Here is an 18227-nt window from a genome sequence, read left to right as displayed (position 1 = left end):
CTCTTACGCAAAGCACATAATACAGATGTCGTCCATAGACGACATGTTCTGCGTTGGTCTTTACTTCAAGTTAAACTATTGGTCATTCTAATTTTCATTGTAACTTTTAGTTTATTAAAAGCGCAATTTTTAATTTATTTAATTTTAATATATTTAATTTTATAACTTTTATATATTTTTAATTTCCTTGATAATGTTAGAAATGATACATCGTTGTGCCTGCTCTGTTCCGTACAACAGCGACACTCCTGCAGAAAACATTCGCATATCGAAAAGTTAAATGAAAATATAAAAAATCAGCAGTTTCGAAGTTCTTCAGTATTCTGATGAGATTTTATTCCATATATCCAAAATTCAAATTTAACTTTTAAATTAACACTTATTGAGCATTCCACAAATCAAAATTCTCCACGTAGTATTCTTTGCCATTAACGGGCTGTTGATGCTGATGATCTCCAGAAATATTTATAATAGAGTCTCCACAGGTTTTCAATAAAGCTAGGCATTTTGTAGAATGATATTTACTACATCTCCAATAAATTGTATCTTTATATGATCTGAGTTTATGAAATGTGTAAGAATCGTGCAGGATGATACGAGCTCCACTTGCGCTTCTCACATAATTAATTTTGTTGAAATAAGAGTCACCAGTATTGAAATCTGCTGGAAAAAAGAATTTTCTAGTCAGTAATAGGATGAGTTAAATGCAATAAATAATTTATACATATATAGCTATATAAAAGGACCCTGTTGGGACAATGATGCCTAATACGATTTCTCGCATAAGACGTCAAATTCTGCACTTTGATACAAATTGCTCCTATTCGGAGTAATATACTTTTTCGTACATGACAGCTTCTGATCTGGTTCCTTGGAGATGGCCACAATTGGTGATATACTATATACATATTGAAATATTTTTAAAAAAATATCAACATAATATCACAAGCAACCTTGTTACATGCATCCACTCCTCTTATGATAAATAAAAAATAGTCATAATTAAAACGAATTTATTTCGTTATACAACGCACAATATTCATCACGATAGAATAGGTATCAAATTATTCCTACTTACTTAGATACTCTTAATAACTATTTTTTCTCCTAGAATAGATAACACTTTAATAAATAAATTATAATTTCATAATAAATTATCATATTATAAATAAATTAGCAATTTGGATTCCAATAATATTTTTTTTCTCTACAATAATCTGTCAAAAAATAATCTTTGTCCCTTACAGGAGGCGGGTGTTCGTGGACTCCTGTAAATCTTAGGACATCGAACCCATTTGTTCTTATCATTGCAGAACATTTGGCAAGTTGTTTGCTGCATCTCCAATAAATCATATCTTTACAAACTTTATGTCTATGAAAAGTATAACTTTCATAAAGTGCCAATTGTGATCCTCTGCAACTCTTCACATAAATTGCTTTCTTCGAGATTCCTTGGCCGTAATATTGCTGAATCCTGGCTGAGAAAAAAAATTACTAATTAGTAGAGTTAAAAAATATTTAAAGGTACTTCTTCTATGTTCATAATATATACATACAAAATTCATTCCATGTTATTGGATTTTTTTATATAGACATTTTTTACCAGGCTCTTACATATTTTACAAATTCTTGCCATCAATTATGAATTATCAGTTCATGGAATAAATCTTAACAAAAACAATAGAAATATATACATATATAGAAATATAAAATATATGCATATGTTAAACATTCTCATAATTAAAATAAATTTTATTTCTTAATTATTACATAATGGCTTTGCATCTTAACGCACTATCATCAAAACAATATTATTCTGTTAGATAATTGAATACATCAATTGATTAGTTATATAATATAAAACTATACACAAATAATAAAAACGTAAAAAGTTAAACATAATGACCAAAAGTTTGATAATAATATCACTTTTCAATTAAATGTATGTCAATGTGCCTTGTTCTTCCTAGGTTTGTTGAAAAAGATTTCATTCTGATACTAATAAACGTAATAGATAGGTTTTAGAATATTGAAATATATTATAAATATATATTATAAATATATATTTTATATATTATAAATATATAAAATAAATTGAGAAATATATTCAATTAAATTAAAAATAAATTCATTTTCTATTTCAGAAATTGTAAACAAAAACCAGAACACAAATCCCAAATATTTTTTTTTCTTTCTAATTTCTAAATCAATTTCAATAATTTAGAAAAACATAAACAAAATGCAAAATAATAGAGATTATATAATAATAATACAAAACGAAAAACAAACTTGATATTTGCTCAGTATGCGACTTAAATTCTTAGGCTTCAATAATTCTACAATATGTAGCGAATATTTGAAGATATTTTTCATAATTGATGATAACCAGTTCCATAGTTTATTAATTTCATCTAACTTTGTAGAATATTTTGAAGATGATAGTAGAAATTCAGCGTTGAATTCGGATGACTATGGAATCCTTGAATTTATGTGTAGTCATACGTCTTCTCCTCCAATTTCGAAAGTTAATACGAAATCCTGAAGAAATAATTAATCCATCATTAAAGTTTATTAAATCCGAAAAATAAATTCGAAGACTGAAAATGATGTCTTGCTTTATTGTCCATTTTAGGTTCATGCTTGGAGAAATATAGAATAGTTAAAATATAATGCCATTACCAATTAGACAAAACACAAGTTTACCAAGTCTTCAAAAATGAAGTATCAAAAACATTAAATTAAATAATAAATCATAAATTAAACATTAAGAAATAATACAAAATCGATGTAGTAGATCAGAATTTATATATGGTATACATTTTATTAAAAATAAACACAACAAATTACATTTTAGTGAGACCTAGAGCAATTTTCCAAATGTTCAAGTGTCAGTTTGTTTACATTTACACTTTATATTTAAAACTGCAGTCAGCCGATTTTTAAATATTTATTGCATCATAAACGTCGCAGATATTAATTTGATTTTTAAAATTTACAGTAGAAATATTTATTTTTAAAGAACTATTACGAATATTCTTGACCAATTTATTAATTAGCACATATATTATTCCTTTTACAGAAAACTAACTATACATTATTAATTAACATTCTGAACATTTTAAATAATGGGTGTGTGTGTATGCATGTATGGATACAACTTTTCGTCTACGTTTTCGAGCGCACGGATCAACCGATTTGAATGGTTAAAAAAAAATCGATTCCTATTGACAGGAAGATGTGCTGAGCAGTAGTTACGGAGATAAAGAGCAAAGAGCGCAGAAAATAGAAATCGAGTTTTTGAGAGAACGGAGCATCCGATTTGGATGATCTAAAAACATTCAATTAGTAATGATTGGGAGAAGTGGTTATTAGTTTTTGACGAAGGCAGGCCCAGCCATTTCGAAGATATAGAGCTAAATGTGAAAAAAATTGCAGTTTTTGAGATAACAAAGCGTCCGATTTAAATGATTCAAAGAATTTTCTGCTTGTTATTAAAAAAAATTCGATTATTTTTTTTTTTCAAAAAAAAATTTTTTTTGTATATCGAAAATAATTCAGAATATATTTTTAATTCAGGCTAAAGTTCTAATATACTTTAAACAAATAATTTCAACATTGCAATTCAGTTTATATAATTCTTATAAATATTAGACAATGTTACAATATTTATAATAATCTATTTGAAAACATTCAATATTCCTCGAACATTTCGTTACGGTATGGGAAGTTTTAGCAATTTCCCTTAAGGCACGATGCCATACACACCACTAGTTCACTTTTAATTCATATTAGAGTCATAAACCCTATAATCCTCATTTAATACAGGTGGAGGATGAATATGAGTTCCAGCAACATTTACTATCATATCACCACGTGTTTTCAGATTGACCAAACATTTGAGATTCGTATATTTACTGCAATTCCAATAAGTGTTATATCCATGGGTTTGCTTTTTGTGGAACGTATAATTTTTGTAGAGAATCCACCTCGCCAACTCGAAACATATTTTATTGGACTTTGTTCATTCTCACGATGTCTTTGGTAATTCGAGTATGCCATGTAGGCACCTGGAAATAAAAAATAGTTTTGTTAGTGAAAATGTAAATATTTTTAAGATTTGTTGACGGAATCGACGCTGTTTTTTGGAAATTAAACTTCTTGAGTGAGTATTCAAAATAGTTAATTATAAATCAATGGTTTTAAAAAGAGAGCGGTCACGTTTTCTGAGTAGGTTCAAATAATCTACATATTTGTTCAATTGTTTGTTGAACGTATTTTTTATATTTTTTCGCTAATCCCAGAGTACTTTACACATAGACCATATATTACATGAACTGCAAGTTCTCATATGTTTTCCATTGTATAAAGTGTACAAAGATAGAAGGGACTGTGACGTCACTTGTTGAACGAGCGTTGCCGACAATCGTGGAACTCTCCTGATTGATTAAATGTCATATGTCATATGTGACAATTGTGATGAATAATAATCGTGTAAGAATAAAACATGACATTTAATCAATCGGAAGAGTTCCACGATTATCGGCAACGTTCGCTCTGCAAGTGACGTCACAGTCCCTTCAATCTTTATGCAATTATTTTGCAGTCCATGCAGTATATGGACTTTACAACAAGATTTTGAGATTGTTAAGTATATTAATTTTTATTTTCGCTAGAACTCCAATAATTCTAAACACCATTTCATTTCTATCATAGAACTGCGATCTGCTATACACATCTGAAATGAGCAAATGAAAATTATTGAAATATTAATAATTATAATCTAAAATTGGCACATAAGTAAGAAAGATACAAAGTGAATATATTTTAAATTTTATTAATATAATTGCAATTGTATACAAATCAATATACAATAATACCAAGTCGAAGAAATTTTAAGTTCAAAGTCGTATTAAGCTTGAACTACTGTTTATAATTATTTGTGATACTAGAATAAACAATCATCAATATTGTATTCTGCAAAAATAAAATAATTCAGCTTAGTTGAAATAGAATAATCAAATCAAAAAATATTTAAGCATTCATTCCTATCAAAATGACAACTATCAATCTATGTTTGGAATGAAACGATATTTTTTCATACACATATATGACATATTAACATCTAAGATTTTCTTGGAAATTAAAATTCTTCGTGTATATTTACAATAAAATGTTATTCTAATATTTTTAATGTTTTTTTTACATTTTCACTTTTACTTTTTAATTTAAATAATGGTTCAATAGTCACATTGACATTGATACCTATACTGCGAGAAGGAAAAAATAAATCTATATAATACACCCCAATATATTTAACACTTTCCATTCGCGATTCTGAGATTTATGTGAATTTTGCCGCCGGAGCCGCGGCATCCGAGTGGAAAAGGTTAAAATATCACTTTCAAATGTTTTTTCTTAAATCATTTTTATTTTATGTGCAGGTACTTCTGCCTGCATATGCCTTCTCCCCGCCAATTAAGTTTTTAACTTTTTAAACAATTTAATTTTATATCCTGCTAAAACTTAGGCATGTAGATGATTGTTAAATGGACCTGACTCCCAAAAAAATGCTGTAAATTTCATGAAAATAAATCAGTATGGATTGTTCGTTGATATTCATTTATTTATATATTTATATCAGTGCGTTCTTTAAAAGTTGGTTAATTACTAAAAAAATAAAGACCCTAGAAATAAGTATTTCAGCAGAAGCAGAAAAATTGATAATCGAAACCATTCCATTTAGCATTTACTCAAGATAATAGTCTCTATTGCATATCGGCGGTGAATGTATATGAATTTGATGTTCAGAAAGTTGTACAACATAATCTCCTCGGAGCGGCGGCATCCGAGTGGAAAAGGTTAAAATATCACTTTCAAATGTTTTTTCTTAAATCATTTTTACTTTATGTGCAGGTACTTCTGCCTGCATATGCCTTCTCCCCGCCAATTAAGTTTTCAACTTTTTAAACAATTTAATTTTATATCCTGCTAAAACTTAGGCATGTAGATGATTGTTAAATGGACCTGACTCCCAAAAAAATGCTGTAAATTTCATGAAAATAAATCAGTATGGATTGTTCGTTGATATTCATTTATTTATATATTTATATCAGTGCGTTCTTTAAAAGTTGGTTAATTACTAAAAAAATAAAGACCCTAGAAATAAGTATTTCAGCAGAAGCAGAAAAATTGATAATCGAAACCATTCCATTTAGCATTTACTCAAGATAATAGTCTCTATTGCATATCGGCGGTGAATGTATATGAATTTGATGTTCAGAAAGTTGTACAACATAATCTCCTTGAGTTTTTAGACCAACTGGGCAATTAATAGCATCATATTTGCTGCAATACCAAAGAGTCTTAGAACCCGTCCTTTGCTTTCTGAATATATAAGAATTATATAGAATCAGTCGTCCACGTTTGCAGCTTGTAACATATTGCACAGGATGATAATCGACGTTATAATATTTAGCACAATTTGGAGTCCTCTGCACAGCTGCAAAAAGATAAAATTGACATGTTATTAAGGTTCTAGAGACCCACTCGTGTATACATATAATTGGAATACATGCCAAAGAAATGAAAATTAGGAGCATACAAAATTTTATTCAACATAAACAAAGTACAAATATAGTAAGATGTCTAATATCAGCATTTTCCTTTCTTGAAACTAACTGGCGTGGACCAAAAGACGAAAGGTCCATAAAACCTCAGTGTGAATTTGTCCAGACCAACATACTTCAAAAACGATATCCAAAATTTCCGATCCTAGGTTGAATACTTCTGGTAGTTAATTTTATCTAACTGATATCATTTGCAGATTTCTTAAGAAAGTATGAGTTGTTTTTGGTGAATTAAGCCAAAGAGGTCAAGTCATCATTTTGAATTCTTCCAAAGACCACAAATTGTTTTTGAAGACTAGTTTAAGAATATTTCATAACTATAAATAAAACTACATAGTAAAATTTAATAATACTCATTTAATTCACTCTATTAAATTTAATTGAACATAATCTATCAAAACCATTTGGCATTTGACGTATGAGCCGCCGTCCATTGTTTTATTTTAAATTATGCTTCTACAAAAAAATTAAATTAAAAATGTGAAGTTTCTAAGCGGTTTTTAAGTAATTTCTCACTTTTTGCACAATCTCTGGATTAGCACAAATATTTCAAAACTAAAACTGGCCAAATCGGTTCAGCCGTTTTTGAGTATTAGCATACCTAACATTTTATCGAGTTCCATTTTTATATATAATGATTTACATTAATGACCAAGAAGTTGTAGATATTGTTGAAATCATTTATTAAAAAATATATACATCCATATTCTCCTAATTCACATATCGATAACCAGGTTTCATTTCAATAGATGGATGATTATGGTCTCCAGATACATTTACTAAGATCCCATCGCGAGTTTTCAAACGTGCCGAACACTTTGTGATAGAATGTTGTGTACAGTTCCAATAAACATGATAACCATAAGCACGCATTTTGTAAAATGTATTGTTATTATATCGAATCATTCGCCGTATGCCTTTCCAATCAGTTATATATGTTACTGGCGCGTTCCTGTTCTCCAAATGTCCATACTGGGGATAGTAGAAATCTAAGGACATAAAAATATTATAATTAGAGAAAATATCAAATAAGAAATTTTTATACTACTGATACTACCAGAATATACGCGTAATAAATATTTGCATTTATTACCCTTTACATATTAATCTAATATCATATCATATTCCTTATACTCAGTATCACTATATGTTGCAGCAATATCAAAAGCGACCATTTTACTCCAGAAAATAGTCTGTACTAGATATTGTCGGTGAATGTTGCATGTTCAGAAAGTTGTACAACATAATTTCCTTGAAATTTTAGACCAACATTTCCACTTAAGGGGAACAACTAGTGTAACCGCTTTAAAAAAAGGTGATTTTTGGGAATTTATATGTAAAAAACTACTTTATCAATTATTTCAAAATTATGGGAATATATTTATACATGTTTCAAGAATACATAGTAAAATTTTTGAAGAAAAAAATTAAATATTTTTGAAGTTATCGTCGATTTCCAACGGCGCGACAAAAAAGGCCCTTCACTGCTGCAGTGATTCCGGCCTTCTACGTGGATGAAATTAAAAAAAAAAAAAATCTCGTTAAACTAGATGATATTGTCTGTATAATGAACTACGATAAAAAAAATCAAAAATTGACAAATTGACGTTTTTTTTTTTAAAAAAAAACAGTCGAATTTTACCCAAAATTTTGGTCGTTTTTGGGCTGCCAAAATTGGTTTTTGATCCGATCAAAAAATCGATAATTCATTTTATGGAGAACTATATATAGAACATGTAAAAAAATTGATAGTGATCGGATCATTTGTTTTTGAGTAATCGCTGCAGCAAATTTGGAAAATGCTGTTTCGAGAAAAACGCGTTTAAAGATTAAATGATCGTTATATAATACTATATATATACTCTTCTATAAATGGCTGTGACTCAAAAACTATTTAAGATATCGATTTAAAATTTTGGTATGCTATTTTTAAAGGTATAACCTATCGAAATATGAAAAAATTGAAAGTTCGATTTTTTGAAAATTTCACACTTGTTGTGCCCCTTAACGAAAAAACTCTACAACAAGCATCTAACTCCCCAATACATAGATATAATTAGATTATAGACCCCAAACAAAAAAATATTATAGTACGAAAATGTATTTAACATAGAAAGAGTACCAATACAACATAAAATTAACATTTTCCTTTCTTGAAACTCCTGCCAAAGTGACAGTTTTCGTCTACTAAACGCCAGTATGATTTGATTCCAGCCAACATCCTTGAGCAGCTAACGTTTTGAATTTTGAGATGAACATTTTTGGTAATAGATCACATCTAATTGATTTCATTTGCAGATTTTTTTAGTAAAGTATGTATTACTAGTACACTCACCAACGAGATAAAATCTCTCTCTTCACTTTGGACATTAACATCAGGCAATAGTAAACCTTAGATTATGGTGATTGATTGAAGATGGTGATAATCTTGCATTTATTTTTCAATTATTGTTGTATTTTGTTATTTCTGCATTGTGACAGAAGCAATATTTAGTTTATATAAAATCTTCTATATCCTCCTAATTCACATATCGATAACCAGGTTTCATTTCTGTCGATGGATGATTATGGCATCCAGATTCGTTTACTATGATCCCATCACGAGTTTTTAAATGTGCCAAACATTTGGTGATAGAATGTTGAGTACAGTACCAATAACTGTGACAACCATAAGCACGCATTTTGTAAAATGAATTATTATTATATCGAATCAATCGTCGTACGCCTTTCCAATCAGTTATAAATTTTACTGGGATGTTCCTGTTTTCCAGGTGTCCATACATTTGATAGTAGAAATCTAAGGGCAGAAAAATATAAAACCTTAGAAAATTTTAAACAAGAAATATATTCATTATATTCACTGTCACTATTAATAAGTGATTTTTTTATCGACACAACTAAGTTAAACTAGCAACTTTAACACCAGTTTTTATTTAACTCCAAAATATGGTATTTAATTTTATAATTTTATATGAAGTTATATGTTAAGTAATATTAAATCCATTACTGGCTAATTTTATAAAATACAATAGCATATGAAACACATTTTCTTGGTTATAAGTAATTTTCATACAACTTTTAAGGCAGATAATTATCATTTATTATTCGACTTTTATAGCTTTTATATTTTACCAGACCAAAAAAATAATAAAATAATAAATTTCCAAAAATTGTTTTAACAATTGTTTTAACAATTATCACATTTAACATTAATTTCAAAAAAATAATTCTAATTCCAATTATAGTTTATCACAGAATCATCATTCGAAAACCTAAAATCTACATCTAATTTTGGTGGCGGATGTGCGTGATTTCTGGTGACTTTTGTAACAAAATTTCCACAAGTTGTCACTTGAACAGAACATTTTAAAGACTTATTTTTAGTACAAATCCAATAGCTATTAGACTTATGAACTTTTTTTCTACGAAATGTGTAATTATTGTAAAGAATCACTCTTCCACCGTTTGTGGTTCTTGCATATTGAAATGGCCCTAGGGAGATGTTGTTTTGAAGATTCGGATTAAACACTGAAAAAAAAAATTTGAGTTGTGAGAAAAAATTCTTAATTAAAATAAATAAAAAAATCAAATGTAAATTGTTAAATTAAAAAGAGTAGATTTTAGAATAATGTTTTACATATTGGTAAAATCAATTGAGACTTGCAATATTTATTGCATATATATGTATATCATAATAATAATTGCGTACTGATTTTTATGAAGACCTTCTTAGAAATGGTCCATCTAAAATTTCTCAATACAAACATTATACAAAATTATTTTTGCCATTTCATATGGCAAGTTCTTTGGTATCAAGAATGTCCAATTTTGATATCAGTTGGTCATATAATGATAATGGGTAGTACTGCTACCCATTATTAATATTACTGCTATCATGTTATCACCATTATTTAAAAATATAGAGATTACGTAGACAATTTAGTTGTGACACTTATATCGATTCATCACTAGAATTCTGGTATACATAATCCTTACACTAAAGATTAAAACACTTCAAACTTCTCATTATTGTATTCGTGTTTACCAACAGCAATATTTTATAGCCTAGAATAACTTAAAACAAATTAATTTCCACTAAAAAAACACTAATAAATTATTCTATTAATGGAATATGGGAAGAATAAGTACAATATATTATTGAGTAAATCCCTGAATCCAATTCAGGCGAAAAAAATGCATTGGTTTTAATTTTTCTTGGAGAAACTTCATACAAAGTGCAGATATAATTCTGTATACTAACAAAAAACTGGAAGAAAATTAATCTAAACATTTTAAATACTAAAAATATATTTTTTTATACCAAGATTACTGAAAAAACTCATCACAATAAAGATTATCATTAAATTGATTTACTTACACTAAAGGAAGACAATGGTATATAAATACTTGGTATAATAAAAAGTAATAATAAATTTCCAATATTCACAATGTTATATATGTTATATATATATATATATATATATATAAAATTTTACCTAATACCTAATATTAAATTTTATTCACTATAATATTTAGACACATTCCCCACGTATATCAAATCTATATATTTGAACAGCACAAAAGCAATGAAATTAAATAATTCCAAAAATAATCCAATTATCCATTTCCCATCTAAAATTTATATTTAAATTCGTATGCCGGATTGTCCCAAATTTTGTAATCCGAATTAAATTTCGGAGGTGGATGATTATGTTGTCCTGTACTATTTACAACAAAATTGCCACGAGTTTTGACATGAACTAAACATTTTAAGGAATGGTATTTGCTACAAATCCAATAAGTATTAGATTTGTGTATTTGTCTTTTTCGGAATGTATAATCGTTGTAAAGAATAACCAGGCCGCCTCTGATGCTCTCTGCATATTGTATTGGACTTAGAAGGATTGTCTCTGGATGCAAAAACAGCATTTGTTGGAGATCTGCTGAAAAATATAGAATGTATTAGTTTACGCCTTTAATAAAAAATATATATCAAGATTTATATTTTACAGAGTTATATTAATTATCTTGAAACTATTTTTTACAACAATAGCATATATTTACAAGTATTTTCTAAATTTATTTCATTTACAGTTATAGGAGCACATAGAGTACAGGGTGATTATTAAAATATAACTATAATGTATATACAAGTTGAAAGCTTTTTTCAAGTTTTCCAATGTTTACATATCAGGAGAATTTTACTGCTTCATTTTTATTTAAGTAACTGCGTCCTAGGTGCTAAATATACAAAATTTTGATCATATATCTTATGTGTAAAAGTTTTTATTTTCGATTTCTGGTTCCATTTGGTGAACAATAAATATACATAGCAACATGAATAAAGGAAATTATTATAAATAATATAACAGAGTAGCTTGATGTAAAGTTCTAGTAAATCAGACAGCCACCTGAATTTAGAAAAATATATTAGAATAAATATAATTATTCTAGTATATCTCCTTACTTTTAGATGATATATTTTTTATATTATATTAATGGTACCAAAATATTTATTTTGCACTTTTTTGTACATTAAGTTGAACCAAAACTCCAAATATATATTCAAAATTAATTGATATATTCAAATTTTTTAATATATAATATAATGTTACTAAAGCTAAATTTTCATTTTCAGAAATGAAAAAATTAATTTAAAACAGTAAGGAAACATTTATTTTATAATAAAATTAAGACCATTTGTTGAAAAATCATGTAAAATAATTTTCCATTATTTTTTCAAACGCGGCGACATGTTCGATCCTTCCAAGTTTCATACGTCTATCTTCTCTACCTGACATCAATAAAATAATTTTCTACCCTATAATTCAATCACAAACCTAGACGGAATGACAAATAATTTGTAAGCAAACACATATGACAAAATACAAATTAAAATTTTATATTTATATATATATATATATCGACAATTTTAAAATACATAATATATCATTAAAATATTTTTATTAAAGAATAATATTGATATACATGGGAAGAGCATATGCCTCAATGCCTTCAAAAATTTATTAGCATTTTCTGCCATACAGCGTACTTAAACATTTACTTATTTTCATAATTATAATTTTCTATTAACCCAAAACATTAATTTTTAAATATTTCATATATTGTAAAATTAAATAGTACTTTCTTGTGGTATGTAATTAGTAGCATACGCAAGCAATACACTCTGATAAGAAAACACTTCAATATGAAGAACTATTGTTAAAAGAACTTCAACAACTGGAATATGACGTGTAATTGTATTTTTAATATTTTCAATAATATAGCAGAAATTTCAACTAAATATTTAAACAAGTTTCACTAAACTTTTACCGCATTCGAATAATTTCGACTTAGAGTCAACCCATAAAACTGAACTCTGAGAATTAGCTCTGAGCAGTCTACTTACATTCTATTTTAACACTATAATTTTTATTCGCAAGTAATATGACACATAATCTTCATCTTCAAATTAGCCTATTTATTGGCTAACCCAATATTTATGGCCAAATTCAGGCCCTATCAAAACAAAGTATATAATCTGAATTACATTTCGGCGGAGGATGGTTATGACTTCCAGTGATATTCATAACAAATTCACCGCAAGTTTTAACATGAACCAAACATTTTAAAGTATTATATTTGCTGCAAATCCAATAAGTATTGGATTTATGTGTTTGTCGTTTATGAAAAGTGTATTCATTGTATAAAACCAATTGTCTTCCTCTAGGACTTCTAGCATACTGAATTGGACTTGGCTTGATCTCTGGACGAGAGTACATGTAGTTAACATTTCCTGAAAGATATAAAATGTATTAGAAATTATTGATTAAGTGTAGTTATTTAAAAAATTGAGTCTCGAGTATTAGTTATAAACATTGGTTATAAATATCATTTATATTTCCTGCTTAGTATTTACAAACATAATATAAATATGACTAAAATTAATTATTGGTAAAACTTACAGTTAGTACGTATACGACGCGAATTTAACATTCCTTAAATTTAACAAATGTGGTCTCACATAAAATTATATACCCTAATGCTAGTAATATCATTTACATAATCTTATTATATCCAAAAGGTAACATATATTCAGTATTTTAAAAAAAGTATGCATTTCTATCCAATTAATCAAATTAGATCGATTAAAAGAATTATAAAACTAGAATGTATTAAAACAAAAATTATTCTAAAATTATCAGCTTAATTTACAGTTTACTCGTATATTTTCATAAAAATAAAAATGTACGTAGATCTTGAAAGTGATATAATATTTCACATATAATTATATATAATGTATTCATTCAACTCATGTGATTTTATATATTAGTAATATCAATTATTAAAATATTTTTACAATATAATTAAGACAAGATGTTTCGTGTTGCTGTTGCTAATGAACTTTCTTAACTAAAAATGTTAGGAAAAATTCATGCTCACAATAAATCATATACTTCAGCAATATTTATTTTAAAATAATGAGGTTGATCAAGTATAGAATTAGTATATAGGTGAATATTTCTCATATTACCACAAATCTGCTTAACAAATTTCTAAAATACTGCACTGTACCTGCATGCAGACCAAATGCATTAAAATTTTATCATTAATATCATAATAGTCAATATCTTATAAATTAGTACTTTAAAATTGGTTCAAATTTATAGATTGATTTTCGTAAAATAAGCATAAACAAATTAAAAATAAATTATAATAAAATTTTTTAGGCGCTTAGACGTTAATGGATACAAAAAACGCACAAAATATATTTTCTTAAAAATGGAGGCTTGGTATCTGATTGATCTGGATCTGACCAGGTATCATAATTGAGTCTTGATTTAGAGGTCACCAAACCATCAATTTTGAAGTCAACATTATGTCTTGCATTTTCTTTTTAATGAAAATTCTGAGTATTCAGTCTTGCTTCAGAGGCCCACTTATATTGCAAAGCCAAAATACTAGCAGCATCTTGACTATTATTATCAGCGGATCTGGTCAAATTCAAGTCATCTTTGGAAAAGGAACCTTCAGGTGGATGCTGGTGAGATGCACTGACACTTTGTAATTTATTTCCGCAAGTTGTAAGACGAACTTTGCATCCATTTACATATTGTCTGCATCGCCAATAGACCTTGTCTTTATAGTTCATATGTCTTGAGTACATGTAGCCATCTCGAATGAGGTGAAGGTTACCATGTTGTCCTGAAAACATTTGGAATCCTTCGATGGTGGAGAAAATCTTTGCTTTTAAAACACCTAAAAAGAAACAAAAATAATAATGGTGTTAATATAGTGAATAAAATATACTTCAGGTAACATATTTTGTCCAAAGTCTTGGAACAAGTCCAAATAAACATAGAAAAGAAAAACAGAGAAAAAGTAAAAATATAAAAAAATTGTTCTTAATTATATTCTTTATAGTTATATTTACTTAAAAATACATTTTCACATCATTTACAGATATTTTAATATTTACATTCTAATAGATTCAGATATGATTGCAGAAAGTATTAAAGCCAAAGGTAATAAGATATCTGAATAAGGAAAGGCTTACATTATTGTTGCTAAAACTATTTTGTTAAAGAGAATAAATTAAATTCAATAATTTCATAAAATTTGTATTGAATTTAAGCACAATAAGCACTACTTTCACAATCTCGGCAAGAATAATGATAATACTAAGATTTCTCAGAGAGATATAAATTACATTAATAATTTAAATTTATATTCATATACAGATGTCTTTATCTGTTTAAGAATGCAATTTAAAAATACAATAAATATTATCTAATAATACTTAACTGAGTATATCAAAAATTCATAAATATTATATTAAGTAATACAAAAATAAAGAAATATATCATTTAACCATTTTGCTACGACAGTGTTTTCCGCAGAAGGAGTGGCACCGCTGTACGGAACAGCAAGCCGCCAAGGAGCTAAACTGGATATACCAGACATAAAAACATATTTTAAGATTTTTTAATAATTATCAATAAAAATATCTTTATCAATTAAAAATTACACTTCTGAGGAACTAAAAATTACAATAAATTAGAAAAAATTCTTAAAAATTTTGAAGCAAAGGTCGACTGGACATCAGATGAATATCGTCTGTAGGTCGTCATACTGATGTCGTCTATAGATCACGCTCATAGGGAAAAGGTTAAATACAGTCGATGAAAATGACACTTCTGAAGAACTAAAAATTACAATAAATTAGAATTCTTAAAAATTTTGAAGCAGAGGTCGACACACTAGACATCACTTGAATGTCGTCTGTAGGTCGTCATACTGATGTCGTCTATAGATCACGATCGTAGCGAAAAGGTTAAATACTGTCGATGGAAATGACAATAAATATTCGAAATTATGTTCAATTTACCCTAAAACATTTAATGTAGTTTAAGTTCTAATACTGATTTATTCAAATCTTACAATCAATGACATTAAAAATAATACATGATGTTTCAAGGATTTAAACAATAGAAAGTAAAGTAATAAAATACTTTGGTTTTTAAAAAGTTTCAAATAAATTATCACTCGTTATTTCATAAAAACTTATAAATAAATTCCTATTTCATAAAATATACACTAATGAATAATTTATGACTAATAATACAAAATCAAACTTTTAACGTTAGTCAAACAAATACTATTGAGACCTTAGTTGTACTATATAAATTACAAATCAGGAAACCTGGTATTCCAGGGCATTTTATCCTGCGCATTCTGCGTTGCATCTTTCCCTTCGGCTGATCCCTTATTTGATTCATCCTGGTCCAGATCATCGATCTGTCTATAAAAACCAGCGCCACCTTGGCTATATATATGTTTTAGCTGCTGCGTCAGCTGCTTCTGCTGAGCTGCCAAATTTGGTATAACTTCTGGACGTTTAGCTGCGTACATCGCAGAAGCCAAGGCGTTCACCATCAGACTATGCTGCTCAGCATAATTGATCCTGGACGTAATACCAGGAGGACCAGGACTCGGATCTGATCTGGAAGAAGATGCTGGAGATGGTGCACTGTCGGAGTCTGCATGTGATGGTGGGCCTGTTGAATCTCTGTGCCGCTTCTTTTCTTTCATTCTACGATTTTGGAACCAAACTTCGACTTGTCGTTCGACAAGACCTATACTTTTCGCCAAATCTTCTCTTCGCTGTCTATCTAGATAATGATTTACTTTGAACTCTTTCTCGAGCTGCATTATTTGGAGACTGTTATAGGCTGTCCGTTGTCGACGGGGCATCTTCATACTCATCGCTAATCGAATAGGATCTGCAAGTAATTAAATAGACAAAAAATATTAATAAAAATAACTAAATGAGAATGAAAGGATTCTAGTTTACTGTATCTAAGTAACAAAACTACTCCAAAAATAGTCTATGTAAAAAAATAAACGCGACGACATTGGAAACCAACTACTTATTATGAAATATGACAATCCGTACGTCATTATCATTTCACGAAATCCCATGTCATGATTTATGGACCGATTCTGTCCCATAACAGACAAATGTTATGGCAAGGCTATGTTGTGAAAAACTTTCCATACTAAATATTGACAAAAGCCATGTGGTTGTTGTACAGCCAAACGTTTTTCTCAGGTTATCAGATAGAAAACCTAACCTAGAAACCGCACAAATGTCAAAAAAAACGATCTTAGATAACAGGGTATTTCTGACCCAGCTTCATAACATACGAGTGACGTTGCAGTTTATGTGTGAACAGCAAATACATGAAATTTTGACAGTATTCAGTATGATTCAGTGGCATAATGTATTGAAGTTGAAGCGTAACATGGCTTTGCCATAACATTAGATTGTTATGCGGCAGAATCGGCCCATTAGTCACCTTGTGGTATCTAGAACAGAGAAAATCATATTTAAAATATTTAGAATAAAATGTGCTGACCTCACCTTAATCAAAAATTGACAACTGAAATACAATGTTATACCTACATTTGGAAATAAAATAGTAATAGTAATAACAGGCCAGGGACGAAAACAGTACTATTGAGTTTGTGGTGCTCTCACATCATAAACCTGTCTTCGAAATAATCGATATTTCGAAATAATATTTTAGAAATCATCAGTTATTATTCTACATCAATATAGTATGCAATATTAAATATATACCTTCAATAACATTGATCTATCGTATTCCATTAAATAAATATTAAAATGCAATTTATATTTTATGAACATTTATTACATCAATAAACATATTTTTTTTTAACTATAAAAGTTATGTTTTCTTTGCCAGTGCAGACGCAAACTGTTGCTCATTCTTGTGGCATATGGACACCAACCGCAATATAAATATTCTGTTTCAGAATTATTTCCTTGGGATAAAATATTAATGCTGTCAGTGTCCGTATGCTCTGTTAATTTTTCTGTAGATTGTTCTGAAGTAAAACCAGCCTTATAAATTCCTGCAAATAGAAAAATAATATAGTTAGTAAAATCCTTAAGGTAATGGTTTTAAAGATGCTGCTGGAAGGTAAATAATTAAGGTTGCAGTATTGAGTAAAATTTGAATAATATGTTTAAGATCTTTATTTTTTTTTATTAAACATGACTAATTCTACAACTGT

Source organism: Ctenocephalides felis, unplaced genomic scaffold (genome assembly GCF_003426905.1).
Source record: "Ctenocephalides felis isolate EL2017-DRISC unplaced genomic scaffold, ASM342690v1 CF-g0.4_SCAFFOLD_03572, whole genome shotgun sequence".
NCBI classification, from domain to species: domain Eukaryota; kingdom Metazoa; phylum Arthropoda; class Insecta; order Siphonaptera; family Pulicidae; genus Ctenocephalides; species Ctenocephalides felis.
This window is presented reverse-complemented; position numbering follows the sequence as displayed.